A 15,937-nucleotide genomic window follows, 5' to 3' on the forward strand; every position below is an offset into this window, starting at 1 on the left:
TCAAACATTTCATAGTCAAAATGTCAAAAGAAAAGGACAAGAGACAATCTTGAAAACTGCAATGGAAAACGTGATCCTCAATAAAAGTAAAGACTGACTTCTCACTAGAAAGCATAGAGGCCAAATGGCACTGAGATGACATTATCCCAGGTGCTGAAAGAAAACAAAGAAAGAAGCAAAAAACAACTATTAACAAAGAATCTTACATCTGCAAAACCATTTTTAAAAATGAAAGAGAAATCAAGATATTTCTAAAAAACAAAAACTAAGAGAAGATGTTGCTAGTAGTTGTGTCCAAGAAGTGAGGAGAGTATTTCAGTCTAACACTAGACATACCTTTGTTTTACATAGGGAAACAAAAAGCACCAGTATTTACTATAAAAGTATATAGGTAAATATAAAAGTATAAATAGATATTTTCATTGCAATTCTCTTCTTCTCCTATATGATTTAAAACACAGCTATACAATTTTAAAACTTGTGTTGATGAGTTTACAATGTATAAAAATGTAATGTATATGATAGTAATTGCACAAAGTAAAGGAAGTGAATGGAACTATACTGGAGCAAAGTTTCTGCAATGAAATTAAATTGGTATTAATCTAAACTAGATTATTTTATGTAAACATGCTAATAATAATCACCAGGACAACCATTAAGAAAACAATTCTAAAGCATACAGTAAAAGAAACGAAGAAATTAAAATGGTATACTAAAAAAAAATCTATCAAATACAGAGGAAGGCAATAATGAAGGAATGGGAACAATGGGTGAAGACATAAGAAACACAGCAACCAGGAAAATGGCAGGTGTAATTCTTAATTTTACAGTAATTACATTATATGTAAATGTAATAAACAATCTAAAATGGATTAAAAAACATGATACTATACTCTGACTCTCTGTAAAATATATACTTGAGATTCAAGACAGAGATTGGTTAAAAAGGAAAACTATAAAACGATTATGCCATACAAACAATAATCAAAAGAAAGTTGGAGTGTGTGTACTAGTATCAGAATAAACTTTAAGACAAAAATTTTCCCTAGAGACGAAGAACACTTTACAATAATAAAAGGATCAACCTATCAGAAAGTAATAACTATTATAAATATATGCATCTAACAAAAAAAGCCCTGATAAACCTGAAGGAAGAATTTACAGAACAGAAGGGAAAAATACACAATTAAACAATAATAACTGGAGACTTCAGTATCCCATTTTCAGTAACTAGCCAGAAAGTCAACAGGGAAATAGAAGACTGAAATAGTACTAAAAATCAACTAGAGGTAAGAGATTTATAGAATACTCTACCCAACATCAGAAGAATATCTTTCTTCTCAGATGTGCAGGGAATGGAAATGCACAGACGTGAGGAAGTTAAATGGCACACTTCTAAATAATCAACAAACAAAATATCCCAAGAGAAATCAGAAAATATTTTAATGAATAAAAACATAAACAAAATATACCCAAACTGATGGGACTTAATTAAAGTAGTGCTTAGAGGGAAACTTACAGCTATAAATGCCCATATTAAAAAAAGAAAATCTCAAGTCAAATCAGGAACAAAGGAGGAATAACACTACCAACCACATAGAAATAAAAAGGATTATAAGGGCATACTAACAATAATTACACTTCAAGAAATTAGAAAACCTAGATAAGACGCATATTTATTAAAGTGTTTTTGCTGTTGTTTTAAATGTTTGTGTATCTTAAGTTCTGCAAAGTGTCAAACCAACACACAATTAATTCCTGCCTTCATAGAAGTTGAGATATTGTATTTTTTAAATTGATTTTATTTTATTTTTTTAAATGTAACAAAAAAGTTTTTATTCTTTGATATATAAAACCAAGAAAACTTTAATGTGTAATACATCATAGTTTTTTTTTTTTTAATTTAAGAAGAAAAAGGCAGAAGTGAAGATATGGGTACAAAAATACACTCAAGCAGCTGTTCCAGGAAACTCAGAACTCCTAAAATTATGAACAACAGAATACAAGTCTCAGAGGAGGCTTCTTTTTTTTTTCTTTCTTTAAAAAATTATTCACATTTGCTTAGCTCAAACATGGTAAGAAACGTAATTTCCTTCTTGGTAACAGATCCCAGTACTCAACAAGATATTCAATAACCAGCAATAACTTAGTAAAAGAACATTTCATTGTGATAGTAAGTAGCATTAGGTTTTTGGTTCTATAATACTTACTGTAGTAAAAAAAAAAAAAAAAAAAACAAAAAAAAAAAAACAAAAAACAAAAGAACAAAACAACCAAAACCACAAAAACACTTCTGACTGCTTGGGTGCCAGAAAAGATGCTCCTACGTTCACTGGCGCCCATCAATCTGGGTGTATCTGAGCTCTTGCCCCAGACCACAAAGAGAGAGCACCTTTGGTCTTTCCTGTGTTTAGGAACAAAAGCGCACAAATAGCAAAATCAAATATAGGCGTGGCAGACCAAAATTACTCAATAAAAAGTATTTCTGCCCAATAAATAGTTTCCAAAAGAAAAATAATTGGCTTTTACACTTAATGGATTCAGCAAAAGTGAAGATGGTGAGATTGTGTTTTCCAGTTGGTGGCCTGAGCCTCCCGAGGCAGGACAGTTGCCACTGAGCAGCAGGTGGTGCCGGACCACAGGAGGAGCCCCTGTGTCTCCACCCGGAGGCTCCTAGAAAAACACGTTATTTGTAGGAAAGCTTTCTTGGGCCCGAGCCCGGTTCTCCAAGTGAAGGTGTCCTGTTTCTTCCTGGACATCGGACTCAAACAAACCAGAGTTCGTATAAAACTGGATCAAATGAGGAAACCTTTACAATGACTCAATTTATAAATATTGCTGAAGATCAAAGCGAAGTGACAATGAATTTAATCTGCGTAAAAATCAGGTTCTAAGCGGCTTGTTATTTAAAACCAGAGACAACAGAGACTGTACATCCAGATGACCGCGAGCTGCCCGGGCCCCTGGAGGCGCGGTGGGGGGGGCGGGGGGGCGCGTCCGTCCTGCCCGCGGCCAGCACCTCACAACGGCCTCGGGCTCCGTCGGGGCGCAGGGAAAGGCCACACGAGCGTTTTCGTCCTGCGGCGCTGGCGCGGCCCGAGGCTGGACACCGGCCGCCTGCGACCACCCACACGCACCGGCCTGCTCCGGGCCCCCAGGGCTGACCTCCGGGCTGTGTCTGCAGAGTCACACGGAAACCGAGGATTTACTCTTCTTTTAAGAAGGTCATTTTAAAGCTTCATTTATGAAAGTCGCTCGACAGCTTCCGCTGAAATCCCTCCTGCGCGCGGCCAGGGGAGCCGGTTCCCGCCTCTGGCCTCCCGTGGTCTGCGGAGAAACCGCAGGAATGATTTTATTTTTATCAAGGTAATACATGTATATAGTTTATTAAGTAAAATTATATTAAGTCTTATAGTGAAAATTACATCCTTCGGGTACACCCCTCTATACTGTCTCATATATATATGTATACGTATATATACATATATATACACATATATATGTCATATACACATATACACGTGTATATGTGTATATATATATATATATATATATATAAATGTAAGTATTACATTGGTTTCAGGTGTAAAATATAATGATTTAACAATTCTATACATTACTCAGTGTTCATCGTGATTAAGTATAGTCTTAAACCCCCTTATGTATTTTATCTGCCCCCCCACCTACCAGTCCTCTAGCAAACACCCATTTGTTCTCTGTACTTAAAGAGTCTGTGTTTCTTTTTCTTTGTTTTAATTCTTAAATTCCACGTAGGAGGAAAATCATATGGTATGTCTTTTTCGCACTTATTCCATTTAGCAATATAACCTCTATATCCATCCATGTTGTCACAAATGGCAAGAACTCATTCTTTTTATGGTTGAGCAATATTCCATTTATATATATGTGTATGTATATAATATATAATATATGTATATTGTATATATTATATATATTATACATAATTTAAATATATATATACACTTAAATGTAAGTATATATATATATATATCACATCTTCTTTAGATATATCGATTTATCTAATTTACCTAATCTATTTCTATATATCTATATATAAAGAATATATATTCTATCTATATATCAATCAAATCTTCTTTATCCAGTCATTTATGGACACTTGGGTTGCTTCCATATTTTGGCTATTGTAAATAATGCTGCAGTAAACATAGGAGTGCATCTGCCTTTTCGAATTAGTGTTTTATTTTCTTTGGGTTAATACCCAGTAGTTGAATCACTGGGTCATATGGTATTTCTATTTTTAATTTTTTGTAAAACCTTCATGCTGTTTTCTACAGTTGTTGCGTCAATTTGCATTCCCACCAACAATGTGCCAGAGCTTCTTTTTTAAATTTCTATTTTTAATTTTTTGAGAAAGGTTTATACTATTTTCCACAGTGGTTGTACCAATTTGCATTCCTACCAACAGTGCACACGGGTTCCTTTTTCTCCACAGCCTCTCCAACTGTTGTTATTTCTTGTCTTTTTGATTTTGCCATTCTGACAGGTGTGAAATGATATCTCACTGTGGTTTTCATTTGCGTTTCATTGTATAATGATGTTGAGCATCTTTTCATGTATCTGGTGGCCATGAGTATGTCTTCTTTGGAAAAATGTCTATTCAGGTCCTGTGTCCTTTTTAAAATCAGATTATCTGTTTGTTCTTTTTTTTGGGGGGGTACTGACTTGTATAAATGCTTTATATATTTTGGATATTAATCCCTATTGGATATATCATTTGCAAATACCTTCTCCTACTTAGTAGGTTGCCTTTTTGTTTTGGTGATGGTTTCCTCTGCTGCACAAAAGCTTTTTATTTTGGTGTAGTCCCAACAGTTGATTTTTGCTTTTGTTGCCCTTGCCTCAGGAGACATATCTAGGAAAACGCTGTGATGGCAGATGTCAAAGAAATGACTGCTTATGTCTTCTTCTATGAGTTTTGTTTTTTCAGGTCTCCCACTTAGGTCTTTAGTCCATTTTGATTTATTATTGTGTATGTACAGTATAAGAAAGTGGTCCAATTTCATTCTTTTGCATGTAGCTGTCCAGTTTTCCAAGCAAAATTTGTTGAAGACTGTCTTTTCTCCCATTGTATACTCTTACCTCCTTTGCCACAGATTAATATTAGTGTGGGTCTAGATGATACCCTTATACTTTATTTCTTCATTTATCAATTTAAAACAAAATTGGTTAACTCCCAATCATATGAAGACTTCACTCTTCTATATTCTTATCCCACATTTCTACCCATCTCTGATATCAAAATAATGTTATAATGTGGGACTATATAAATCACCAATATAAATATAAATAGCTAATGACTACATTATTATGAGTTGCAAATATTTTAAGCAAAGAGGTGAACTAGGACCATGCCTATTATTTCTCCTGGAGTTCATAGCTACTAATTTTTTTACCCTCTAGTTTTCTATGTACTTAATACAATTATTATATACTCTTCCAAATCACTGCTACATGCAATTAATATTTTTTCTGTATGCTCAACATGTTATGTTTCTTTGTTTCCTGGAGAGCTCCTTCCCAAGGTTCTCATTTTGAGAGTACAATATGGAACTGACTGACCTCATGGCTTGTTGAATAGCAGCCATGCTGACACTTTTTTATCCCTCTCCTGAGTCATCTATATCTTTCTCTTTCTTATTTAATCATCTGGACAAATCACATCCTTTAAAAATTTCATAGGCCACAGTCCATGGAAAGTATTTTTTAGGGAAAGGAGGGACCACTCTTTCTTTTGTACCATCACACTTGATTTGGCTGAGTACAGAATTAACTAGTGAAACTGTTCCCCTTACAATTTTGAAGAAATTGTTTCACAATGTATTTGTGGAGAAGTCCAGTGCCATTCTACTTTTTGGATGTGAACTATTCCCATTCCTTGCATTTGGGAAGCTCTTACAACCTCTTGTTTATCCTTGATATGCTGCAATTTGGGACTTTTTCTTTGGTAAGAGTATTTTTCATTTATTGTGCTGGATATTTAGTGGGATTTTTCCATGTGGAGATTCATTTCGATCAGTTCTGAGAAAAAATAAACTTATTAGTTCTTTAATAATTTCTTGCTCACTATACTTTTTCTATTCTTCCTTTATTGGAGTCTTACTTGCAATATGATGGGCCTCCTGGTTAAGCCTTGAATCTCAAGTTTTTTCTGCCTTCGTTTTTTTTTTTTTTCCCAGGTTTTTATTTAAATTAGTTGGTTAACAGATAGGGTAATACTCGTTTCAGGAGTAGAATTTAGTGATTCATCACTTACATATAATACATGATGCCAATTACAAGTACCTTCCTTAATATCCATCATCAATTTTGCCCATCCCCCACCCACTTCCCCTCTGGCAACCCTCAGTTTGTTTTCTATAGTTAAGAGTCTTTTATGGTTTGCCTCTCCCCCACCTTTCTCTCTTCCTTCCCCTTCTGTTTCTCTTAACCTCTTTGCTACCTGTTCTGTTTTCTAGGGGCTCTTCATAATTTTCTCTTCCAGTCTATTTGTGTTTATAATTAAATTTTATTTATATTTTTAATTTCAAAGTTCTGCTTTTTCTATTTTGAAAATTTTAAGTAGCCCCTTATTCTTATTTAAGGAACTCAATAGTTCCACTGATTCTTTGAAAATATAGTTTGTCTCTAACTTATATATGTTTCTTTTTCTTTTTCTTTTTGCTTTTGCTTTTAATCTTCTAGCTACCTTCATTGTCAGTTTCTTCTGGATCACAGAATACTGTTTGATTCCGATTATCATGTTTTTCATGTTGGAAACTTTCCTTAAATTAATGGACAATTGTTGGAGTGAACTGTTGGACGATCACTCATATAAAGAATGAAGCACTGAAAGAAGTGTGTGGGTAGGTCCTGTCAATTGGTGACTTTCACTGCAAGTTAATCAGGTTAATAAGGTGAAGTGTCCTATTTGTAGAAGAATCTCCAAATGTTTGGATCTGAAAATCTTTTGCTCTGGGAATATTAAAGTGCTATCCAACAGTAAAGTATTATTTTCTTACTTTGTTTTATTACACAGGTTGAAATTCTACTTGGAGCAGACTTTCTAAAATCTATAGCAATCTCAAAGATATTTCATAAACATATTAATCTAATATGGCATTATAAAAATTACTTTAGAATTAATTCTGAATACAATCTCAAGTAATTTGTCAGTTTAAAATGTTTTAGCTAAAATGAAGTTCAAATAATTTAAGACATCTTCGCAGATTTTCACAATATGTTAGACATGTTCTATACATCCTTCTTACCTCTAAATGCGTTAGGAAAAAAAAAAAAAGGATGACACAGCATTGTAAAATTTAAGTTTTGGTTAATGTGACTTAGAGAAGTACAGAACTAGAAAAGATTTTGAGCTATCATTCCAAATAAACTCTTATTTTATAGAATAGGAAACAGCATTTGGATCCTTCCTTCAGGCAATTAACTAAAATAGAGAATCATGACTAGTTAACTATCTTTATATGAGATTCCAAATGTAAATAAACTTTAAAAAAAGTAGTTATATACTTAAAGTTATGCACAGTGCAACATTGTCTTACCAGCTTTGGTCTAAAACAATATAGGTACTTACAGAATTTAGTCAATACCAAAATTTTCTAGTGGTGTTGAGTGCTTTTGATTTAGTTTTGTAAAAAATAGAATCTTTTTCTAAAATTTTTTAAAAAAATTTTATTTATTTATTCGAGACACACACAGAGAGAGAGAACTCACACAAGAGGGTGGGGGAAGCAGAGGCAGAGGGAGAAACAGACTGCCCACCAAAGCAGGAAGTTTGACATGGGGCTCGATCTCAGGACCCCAAGATCATGACCTGAACCAAAGGCAGATGCTCACCTGACTGAGGTATCCAGGCGCCCCTCTTTTCTTAAAATTTGAAGCAAAAATTTATTCTTGTTATATACATGGAGAAATGAAATGTGCTTGGGATGATACTTAAAAACACAAGTCCAGTAGGATATGGTAAAAGAGCACTGAAATGGGAATAAAGGAATCTGGGTTCTAGTTCACTACGAGCATTTTCAATATGGGCAAATCACTTAACCTCTCTGGGCCTCAACTTCAAGTATAAAAGTGTTTGACTAGATAATCTCTCTTAGGGCCTATCACTGAAAAGTTTCTTTACTTCAATACAATCATTTTCACAGCAATAATATTATTTACTAATGGATAACCTGAGTGATGGACTTAGTTTTATAATTCTGATGTTTAAGTTCTGTCTAATTATTCATTCTGCCATCACCATTGAATAGGAACTTGAGCTTATAGGCTGGTTAGAAAAAACAGGGTGTGTTGGGGCCCAGCAAGCCAGTAAAGAGCAGGAACCAAAGTTCAGAGGTGAATATAGCCACACATGTCCAATGAGCATATCAAGAGACAAGGAGAGGAGAAGGGTGATAAGAGTATACTGGAGAAAAAAGCCATCTTGTCCCTTCTCACTAACTTGTCAGGTACCTGGTGCTTTACGGAACTTGATTTCTACTTTGTTATTTTAATTATTTTTTTTTAAGGCAGGGTCATTTCCTAGCCTATTATATTATCATAAGTGGAACTTATATATAGATTTTGGAAAAGAAATCAGTATAGAATAGCTGTTAAAAATACAGACTCTATAATCAGAGAAAGACAATTATCATCTGATCTCTCTGATAAGAGGAATTTGAGAGTCAGGGCAGGGGTCGTGGGATTAGGGAAGGAAAAAATGAAAAAAAAGTGATGGGGACGGGAGGGAAACAAACCATCAGAGACTCTTAATCTCACAAAACATACTAAGGGTTGCTGGGGGGTGGGGAGGTAGGGAGAGGGTGGTTGGGTTATGGACATTGGAGAGGGTATGTGCTATGGTGAGTGCTGTGAAGTGTGTAAGCCTGATGATTCACAGACCTGTACCCCTGAGGCAAATAATACATTTTATGTTAATAAAAATAATTCTTAAAAAAAGAATACAGACTCTCGAGTCAGACTGTCTGGCTTTACATCGTGGAACTGGCTTTAACTCTCTGTGATATTGGGCAAGATACTTAACTTCATTGTATTCCACTTTCTTCATCTTTAAACGGAGGAAAGGAACAGTATTTTCCTCATAACACAGGTGATGCATTTGCTACACTTTCCGTCTCCTGATAATCCCTTAGTAAGTGTTAGTTACTGTTATTACCTCTCCGTGAAAATTGGCAAAAGAAAAACAAGGAGACATGATACGAGACAAGAGTGGGGGAGGACAGCCTGGGACGTGCGGGCAAACTGCGGGCAAACTGCGGATGAGCAGGAAATAGGGAAAGTGACGAACAAGGCGGGAGAAACAGTATACAAAGAAGCTTTATTAAGGGAGTCTTGATGGATGTTGTTTAGTATAATTCACCCAATTCTACCTTCTCAAGAGATCTTCAGTAAGGAGCTATATTAGTTTTCATGTTTTGTTTGGTTTTAAAGCAGGATTTGGTTTTCTTTGGGATGAGATACTCTACCAACACTGGTGTCTAGGTGGCTTAATCTTATTCTTACTTCACATATACCTACAGGAGTAAGTAATTTCACCACGAAGACTGCTGAGATTAATAAGCATTTGCTTTGGCAATCTGTCTGGAGCAGAGCAGGCATTCAAAACATGAAACAAAACAAAACAAAACCAAAAAGCAGACAAACCAAAACAAACCAACACCAAGACAAGTTGAATAAATATTAAAATAAAATAAATATAAATAAGTAAGTAAATAATCCAAATGAGATGCTGGCACATTCTTAATTAGAGAAGAAAACTTAGGTGGTAAGCCTTTGTCGCACATGTTCCTGGTGGAAACAAGGGCACCACCTGTGAAGGAAGTATTCCTGAGAGAGAGAGAGAGAGCAAGGACTGAAGAGAGGCAGGGAGGGAGGGAGGAAGGAGAGAAAGCGCGAGAGAGGAAAGAGAGAAAGAGCGAGACATGAGGGAAGGAAGGAAGGAAGAAAAAGGGAGGAAAGAAGGAAGGGGGGAAGGAAAGAAAAGGGAAGGGAACAGAAGGGAAGGGAAAGAGAAAATCAAGCCCAGCCAAGCTTCTAGATCTAACTACTAGTGTAGAGGAAACACAGGACTCCGGAGGAAAAAATGTCAACTGACACCCAGGGTCAACTAATGGTGGGCACTAGGGCTCTGGGTGTGGAAGATCAGACTTATTTAATGTGAGGATGTCTAGGATGTTATTGAGCTAAGGGAAGTGATCAAACTCTCCTCCTCTGGAAGGTCTAGCTCAAACTGCTTCTCTTGTAGAAAATCGTTCCAAACTAATCCAACCCAGAACAATCACTCCCTCTCCCAGGTTCCACCTGTTCCTGCTATCTGTTTCAGCCTGTCTGATCCTAAGTCACCTGCTAGATTATTTAAGAATAGCTTACATTTTCACATCTTCTCCCCCAAAAGCCAGGATAGGGTTTGATGGGGATGCCGAGCCCTGATTCTCCCGATATGTCTGTCTTCACCAGCACATACCCACCCATACTGTAAGTGCTTGGACAGCAGGGGCCAAGGCTAAGACCCTTTGTGTTCCCAGTGCCCTGCACAGGGTCTGGTCCATAAAAGCTTGAAAAATGAACAAGGGCTTTCCTCCTATCCCTACTGTAGAGTCCAGAATATAGGGCAAGGCATGGGGGAGCTTCTTGTAGAATGAATCAAAGTTACCTGGAATCGGGACATTTGAGTGATAAAGTCTCTCTTTCTCTGTCTGTCTCCCTCTCTCTCTCTCTATCTGAATCTCTCTTTCTCTTTTGCTTACATGCACATGCATTTTCTTTCTCACCATTGGAACCCAGACACCACGCTGGCAAGAATCCCAGGATTAGAGTAAGGAGTAGAGGAAAGCCATGTCCACTATCCCCTGTCCAAATCCATGACCCATAGAATTTGTGAGCATTATAAATTTTTTTTTATGACATTGCATTCTGGCAAGATAGGATACATAGTCACACTAAATGGAACATTCTCTTTGCTCCTGATCCTTCTCTACATCTCATCTAAACAAGGAAGTAATACCTTAGGTAGGATTGTCAAATTAAATGCGATGTCCCATTAAATCTGAATTTCAGAAAAATAATAAGTGATTCTTTTGGCACAAGTATGTCCCCAGTATTTCATGTAACATATCCTTTAAAAATATTTATTGTAGGTGCCTCCTTAGCACAGTAGGCAGTGCATCAGTCTCATAAAACTATTTGTTTATCTGAAGTTCAAATTCAGTTGGCACTCCTTTATTTTTATTTGCTAATTCGAGGAACACTTACCTTGAGTCTCCACCCTGGACCTTTTCTCTACCCACACACACTACTTAGGGGAGTCAACACAGTCCAAGCTTTATCCTGACAACTCTGAAATTTTTATCTCCAGTTCAGAAATCTCTACCAATCTCCACACCAAAAGAGTGGACTACCTACATGATAACTCCACTTTTACAGCTGAGAGTCATCTCAGACCCAATCAGAATTGTTGATTTGCAACCCCTACCCACCCCCCGAAGCTGTTGCTCCTCACCCTTCCCCATCTCGGTGAATGGCACTGACATCGACCCACTTGCTCAAGCCCCCAAGGAGAGCGTCAGCCTTGATTCTTCCCCATCCCGTACTCTGTGTCCAGTCAATCAAGTAGTCCCTTTGGCTCAACCGCCAAAACATATTTCCAGCCCATCGCTGCCTCCTGGTGTCCCCTACAACCCCTCTGGATCAAGGCACACTCTCCTCTCACTTGAACAACTGTACTGGCCACCAAATGGCTTTCCTCCTTCCCCTCTTGCTTCTCTATAACCCTCTCTACTGCATTCTCCCCGCAGTAGCTGGAAGGATCTTTTTAAAGATACATCATGGAACTCGTCTGCTACAAATGCTCCAATGTTTCCTCACTGCACTAAAAATAAAATGCAAATATTCTTCAAGATCCTTCATGATCTATTTCCGGTACCATCTGTCAAAGGACACCCACCTTTCTGTTTTACAAACATCATAAGGTCCTACGGGACCTTAGGATGTTCTGCCTGAAGTACGGTACCCAGGTGGCTCATTCTTACCATTTCCGCCTCAAATCTCACATCACTTCTTCCATTTAGTCCTCCCTTAGCTGGCCCTCCACCCCCCACCCTCGTGTCTCCCAAGGCCATCAGCCTGGGGTATTTCCACCTCCAAGCAAAACCCAGTGCATCTGCTTTGGTTTTAGTTTGGGCCTGTGCACTGGTTTCTGTCCTCTTGCATTTGATGTTTTTTTAAAAACAGCAGAGAAACAGATTTTGTTAATTTCCTAATTCAATTTAAGAGTTCTGTCCATTCATATATCATTTGACTTATGGTTTAACTACCCACATTTGTTGTGATGGCTTATATAGGTAGACTTATTTCTACTGTATGATTTTTACTTTTCTATTGATCATGCTTTTTGTTGTTGTTGTTGTTGACAGAGAGAGTGAGCGGAGGAAGGCAGAGGCAGAGGGAGAAGCAGGCTTCCTGCTGAGCAAGGATCCTGATGTGGGACTCAATCCCAGGATGCTGGGATCATGACCTCAGCCAAAGGCAGCTGCTTAACCAACTGAGCCACCCAGGCGTCCCTGATCATACATTTTTTTTTTAATGATTTTATTTATTTATTTGACAGAGAGAGATCACAAGTAGGCAGAGAGGCAGGCAGAAAGGGAGAAGGAAGCTGGCTTCCCACCGAGCAGAGAGCCCGATGTGGGGCTCGATCCCAGGACCCTGAGACCATGACCTGAGCCGAAGACAGAGGCTCAACCCTCTGAGCCACCCAGGTGTCCTGATCATGCATTTTTAATGTTTCTTTCTTCTCATTTGTTCCCTGTCAAGGAGTTGACATACTTTCTTTATTCTCTAATTTCATCTTTTAGTTTGAAAAAACATATACTTGATTTCTGTGATTTTTGGGTTATCTGTAAAACTCATTTTAAAAAAAGATTTTATTTATTTATTAGACAGACACAGAATGAGAGAGCAAGAGAGAGACTATGAGAGGGGAGAGGTCAGAGGGAGCAGCAGACTCCCTGCCGAGCAGGGAGCCTGATGTGGGACCTGGGACTCCAGGATCATGACTTGAGCCGAAGGCACTTCCTTAACCAACTGAGACACCCAGGTGCCCCACCTTTAAAACTCTTAAGCCGATGTAGGGACGCCTACGTAGCTCAGCCTCTTAGGCATCTGCCTTCGGCTCAGGCCATGATACTGGGGACCTGGGATTGAGTCCTGCATCAAGCTGCTTGCTCAGCCCAGAGCCCACTTCTTCCTCTGCCTGCTGCTCCCCCTCCTTGTGCGCTCTCACACTCTTGCTGAGAAATAAATAAATTAATAAATAAATGAAATCTTTAAAAAAGCCAAACTCTTAAGCACGTGTAATTTATGTATGAACTGAGTCTATTACCCCTCTTAGAGCACACAATGAGAATCTCAGAATCCTAATGCTATGTACCTTCAGTTGTTCTAACAATGTGCATTATCATGTCATTCCAACTTGTCACTAACATCTCTCGAAATGGCTTTTTCGTGGGTTTTACAGCTAATGGTGATTCAGATTTCCCGACATGTTGGCTAACTACTTACCCACCGGGCTCCTTGTTTCCCACTCACTCCTGCACGTCTGACTTCCGGTGCTGAAATAATCCTTCAGTTGTCCTTCCAGTAGCTGTTGTGGAGGAACCATTTCTCCATCCTTATGTCAAAAAATGTTTCTCTAGCACCTTAAATCCTGGGCATAATCCACAGGTACGAAATTCTGGTGTAAGTCCATTTCTTCATTGCAACCAGAATGGCGAGATGTGTGAGACTTTGTGGATGGAATAAGGTGATGTCTGGGCCCAGCTTGCTTCCCAGAGCAGAAAGCCGGGACCTAGCTTCCTGGTTTTCAGCCATCCTCCCTAACTGATGTCTGGGAACTCAGAAGCATTCGGGCCCCAGCTGGTCTTCTGGGGACCCCCGGGATCCTGAAATCATGCTGTCATACCTGGGATATCGCCCCGCTTCACCGCTTGAACACTTTTAAGCCAGGAATGTCCCCCACAGGGGAAGACCCCTAAGTCTTTCAATCATGCACCTGGTTGTCCATAGAAACTTTGCAGTAGGCCCCTTCAGGTAGGTGCCTCCCCTTGGCTGTATCCATAGCTGTATCACACTCACAACTGGTTCCCATCCAGGCCCCTCGGGCTCTGAAGCTGCGGCAGGCACCACAGTGGGAGCTAGAGGTAGCTCTTGAGGTGGTTCAGCATCTTCTTCTGAGGTTGGGGCTGTCGGTCCAAGAAGAGAAAGTATCAATCCAATGATTGACTTTTCATGTCCCTCCTAAATCAAGGAAAATTTCCCCACCATTCAATGTTCTCTGAGTCCAGGAAGCAATCCCTAGAGGGTCTCCCCTGATAGCAGGTCATGGGCACAGGGATCTGAGGCTACTCCTTATTCCCGGCACACCAGATGACAGAGGCTAGCTCAGGACGGCCTCCACTGTTCCCTGCACAGGTCTATATCAGCCACCCCCTATCCTCCTCAGATCAGCATCTCTCTGGTTCTCCTCCCTCTACCCCTCCCCCTGCTTGTGCTCTTTTCCCTCTAATAAAGAAATAAAATCCTAAAATAATACATAAAAGATTGAGCATCAAAGTGAACCTTGAGGCCTTCAAGACCTGGCCGGAAACACCCTCCTGTGTGTATTTCCTTGTCATCTTTCTTCTTGTGCTGATGGCATCAGAGGTGCATGTCATCCCAAGGAGGGAGAAGGCCGATGGTGGAGAGACTCTGGGCTCCTGAAGAACACAGAAAGGATTTCAGTCTCCAATCTGAAGATCCACTCAGCACTGTCAAGGCGGGACCTCTGTGGTGACAGGCTACCAAAACCTGGGGAGTTACATGGGCATTCAGCGTAATGTAATATAGCTCCGTACAGCATGTTGAAATGACCAAGTTCACTTGAATAGTGATCAGCCTAAAACCTTTAAAGAGGACCAAAGAGGCACCTGGCTTCCCAGGCACTAGGATCCTTGATCTCAGGGTTATGAGTTCGAGGCCAACATCAGTCACAGTTAACTTAAAAATAAACAAAAGGCTTACACAGGACTAAAATCAGTGAGGCTCAAACAACGGAGCTGGTCTCTGCTGGGATGGATCCTGTCTCCCGTTCATTCAGCCACTGGGCACTGCGCACTCAGATGGTGCCAGGGCTTATCAGCCCAGCGGGTTCTCCTCGTGAGAGCTCAGGGTCTAGAGCAGAAGATGGACAGACGAGAAACCAAAATGTGAACGGGAAAAGCGATTGCTCCACAGCAAAAGAGCAAGGGACACAACTAAGGCCCGAACTGCACCCGGTGAGGGGTATGACAAGGCTGTGCTGAGATGACACGGAGAATTCCTGCGGGAGGAAAAGAAGGAGACAGCCCTGCACAAATGCGAGTGCATTCCACCTGGCGGAGGGCACCATGGAGCAGAGGACTGGAGGTTAGAAAGGGGGCCAGGGTGGCCAGAGAAGATGAGGAAGGACCAGAGTGGGAGGGGAGGAGGGCCAGGGCCCGGGAAGTTGGTCAGTATCAGTGCCCTTCTCCCAGGGCTGTGTGACTGCACTTCCCCACACTCAGTGGCTGAACCAACAAATGCTGCCTCGTGGTCTCGGGGGATCAGGAATCCAGCAGTGCTCTGCTAGGGGCTCCTGCCAGAGTCTCTCCTTAAACTGGGCTAATGACAACACCAAGGGAGGACCTGCTTCACCGAGAACCTGAGCGCACTCAGGGGCATGGGCCAGATACAGCCCATCTCAAAGACCTGACTTCTGTCTTTTGTGGGCCCACAGGGCTGGGCCATGTGCGTATGTCTGGGTCATGGTTCCACCTAGGGCCTTGTGCTCCAGTATGAATATTGGAGAGAGAACATGGATCCGAGTCAACATGGGGCTGGGCAA

At 39.7% G+C, this 15,937-nt stretch overlaps 2 long non-coding RNA genes across 2 annotated transcripts; one reads left to right on the forward strand and one right to left on the reverse strand.

Annotated features, from left to right (window-relative positions):
• Positions 1-1,418: 1,418 nt before the first annotated feature.
• On the reverse strand, positions 1,419-13,770 carry LOC131813474 (uncharacterized). The gene is made up of 2 exons (XR_009346830.1): positions 13,600-13,770; positions 1,419-3,327 (listed from the first exon to the last, which is right to left on the reverse strand). It is a non-coding gene; the product is annotated as an uncharacterized LOC131813474 (long non-coding RNA).
• On the forward strand, positions 3,227-7,025 carry LOC131813478 (uncharacterized). The gene is made up of 2 exons (XR_009346834.1): positions 3,227-3,366; positions 6,724-7,025. It is a non-coding gene; the product is annotated as an uncharacterized LOC131813478 (long non-coding RNA).
• Positions 13,771-15,937: the final 2,167 nt, after the last annotated feature.

The sequence above is a fragment of the Mustela lutreola genome, chromosome 13 (genome assembly GCF_030435805.1).
Source record: "Mustela lutreola isolate mMusLut2 chromosome 13, mMusLut2.pri, whole genome shotgun sequence".
NCBI lineage: Eukaryota > Metazoa > Chordata > Mammalia > Carnivora > Mustelidae > Mustela > Mustela lutreola.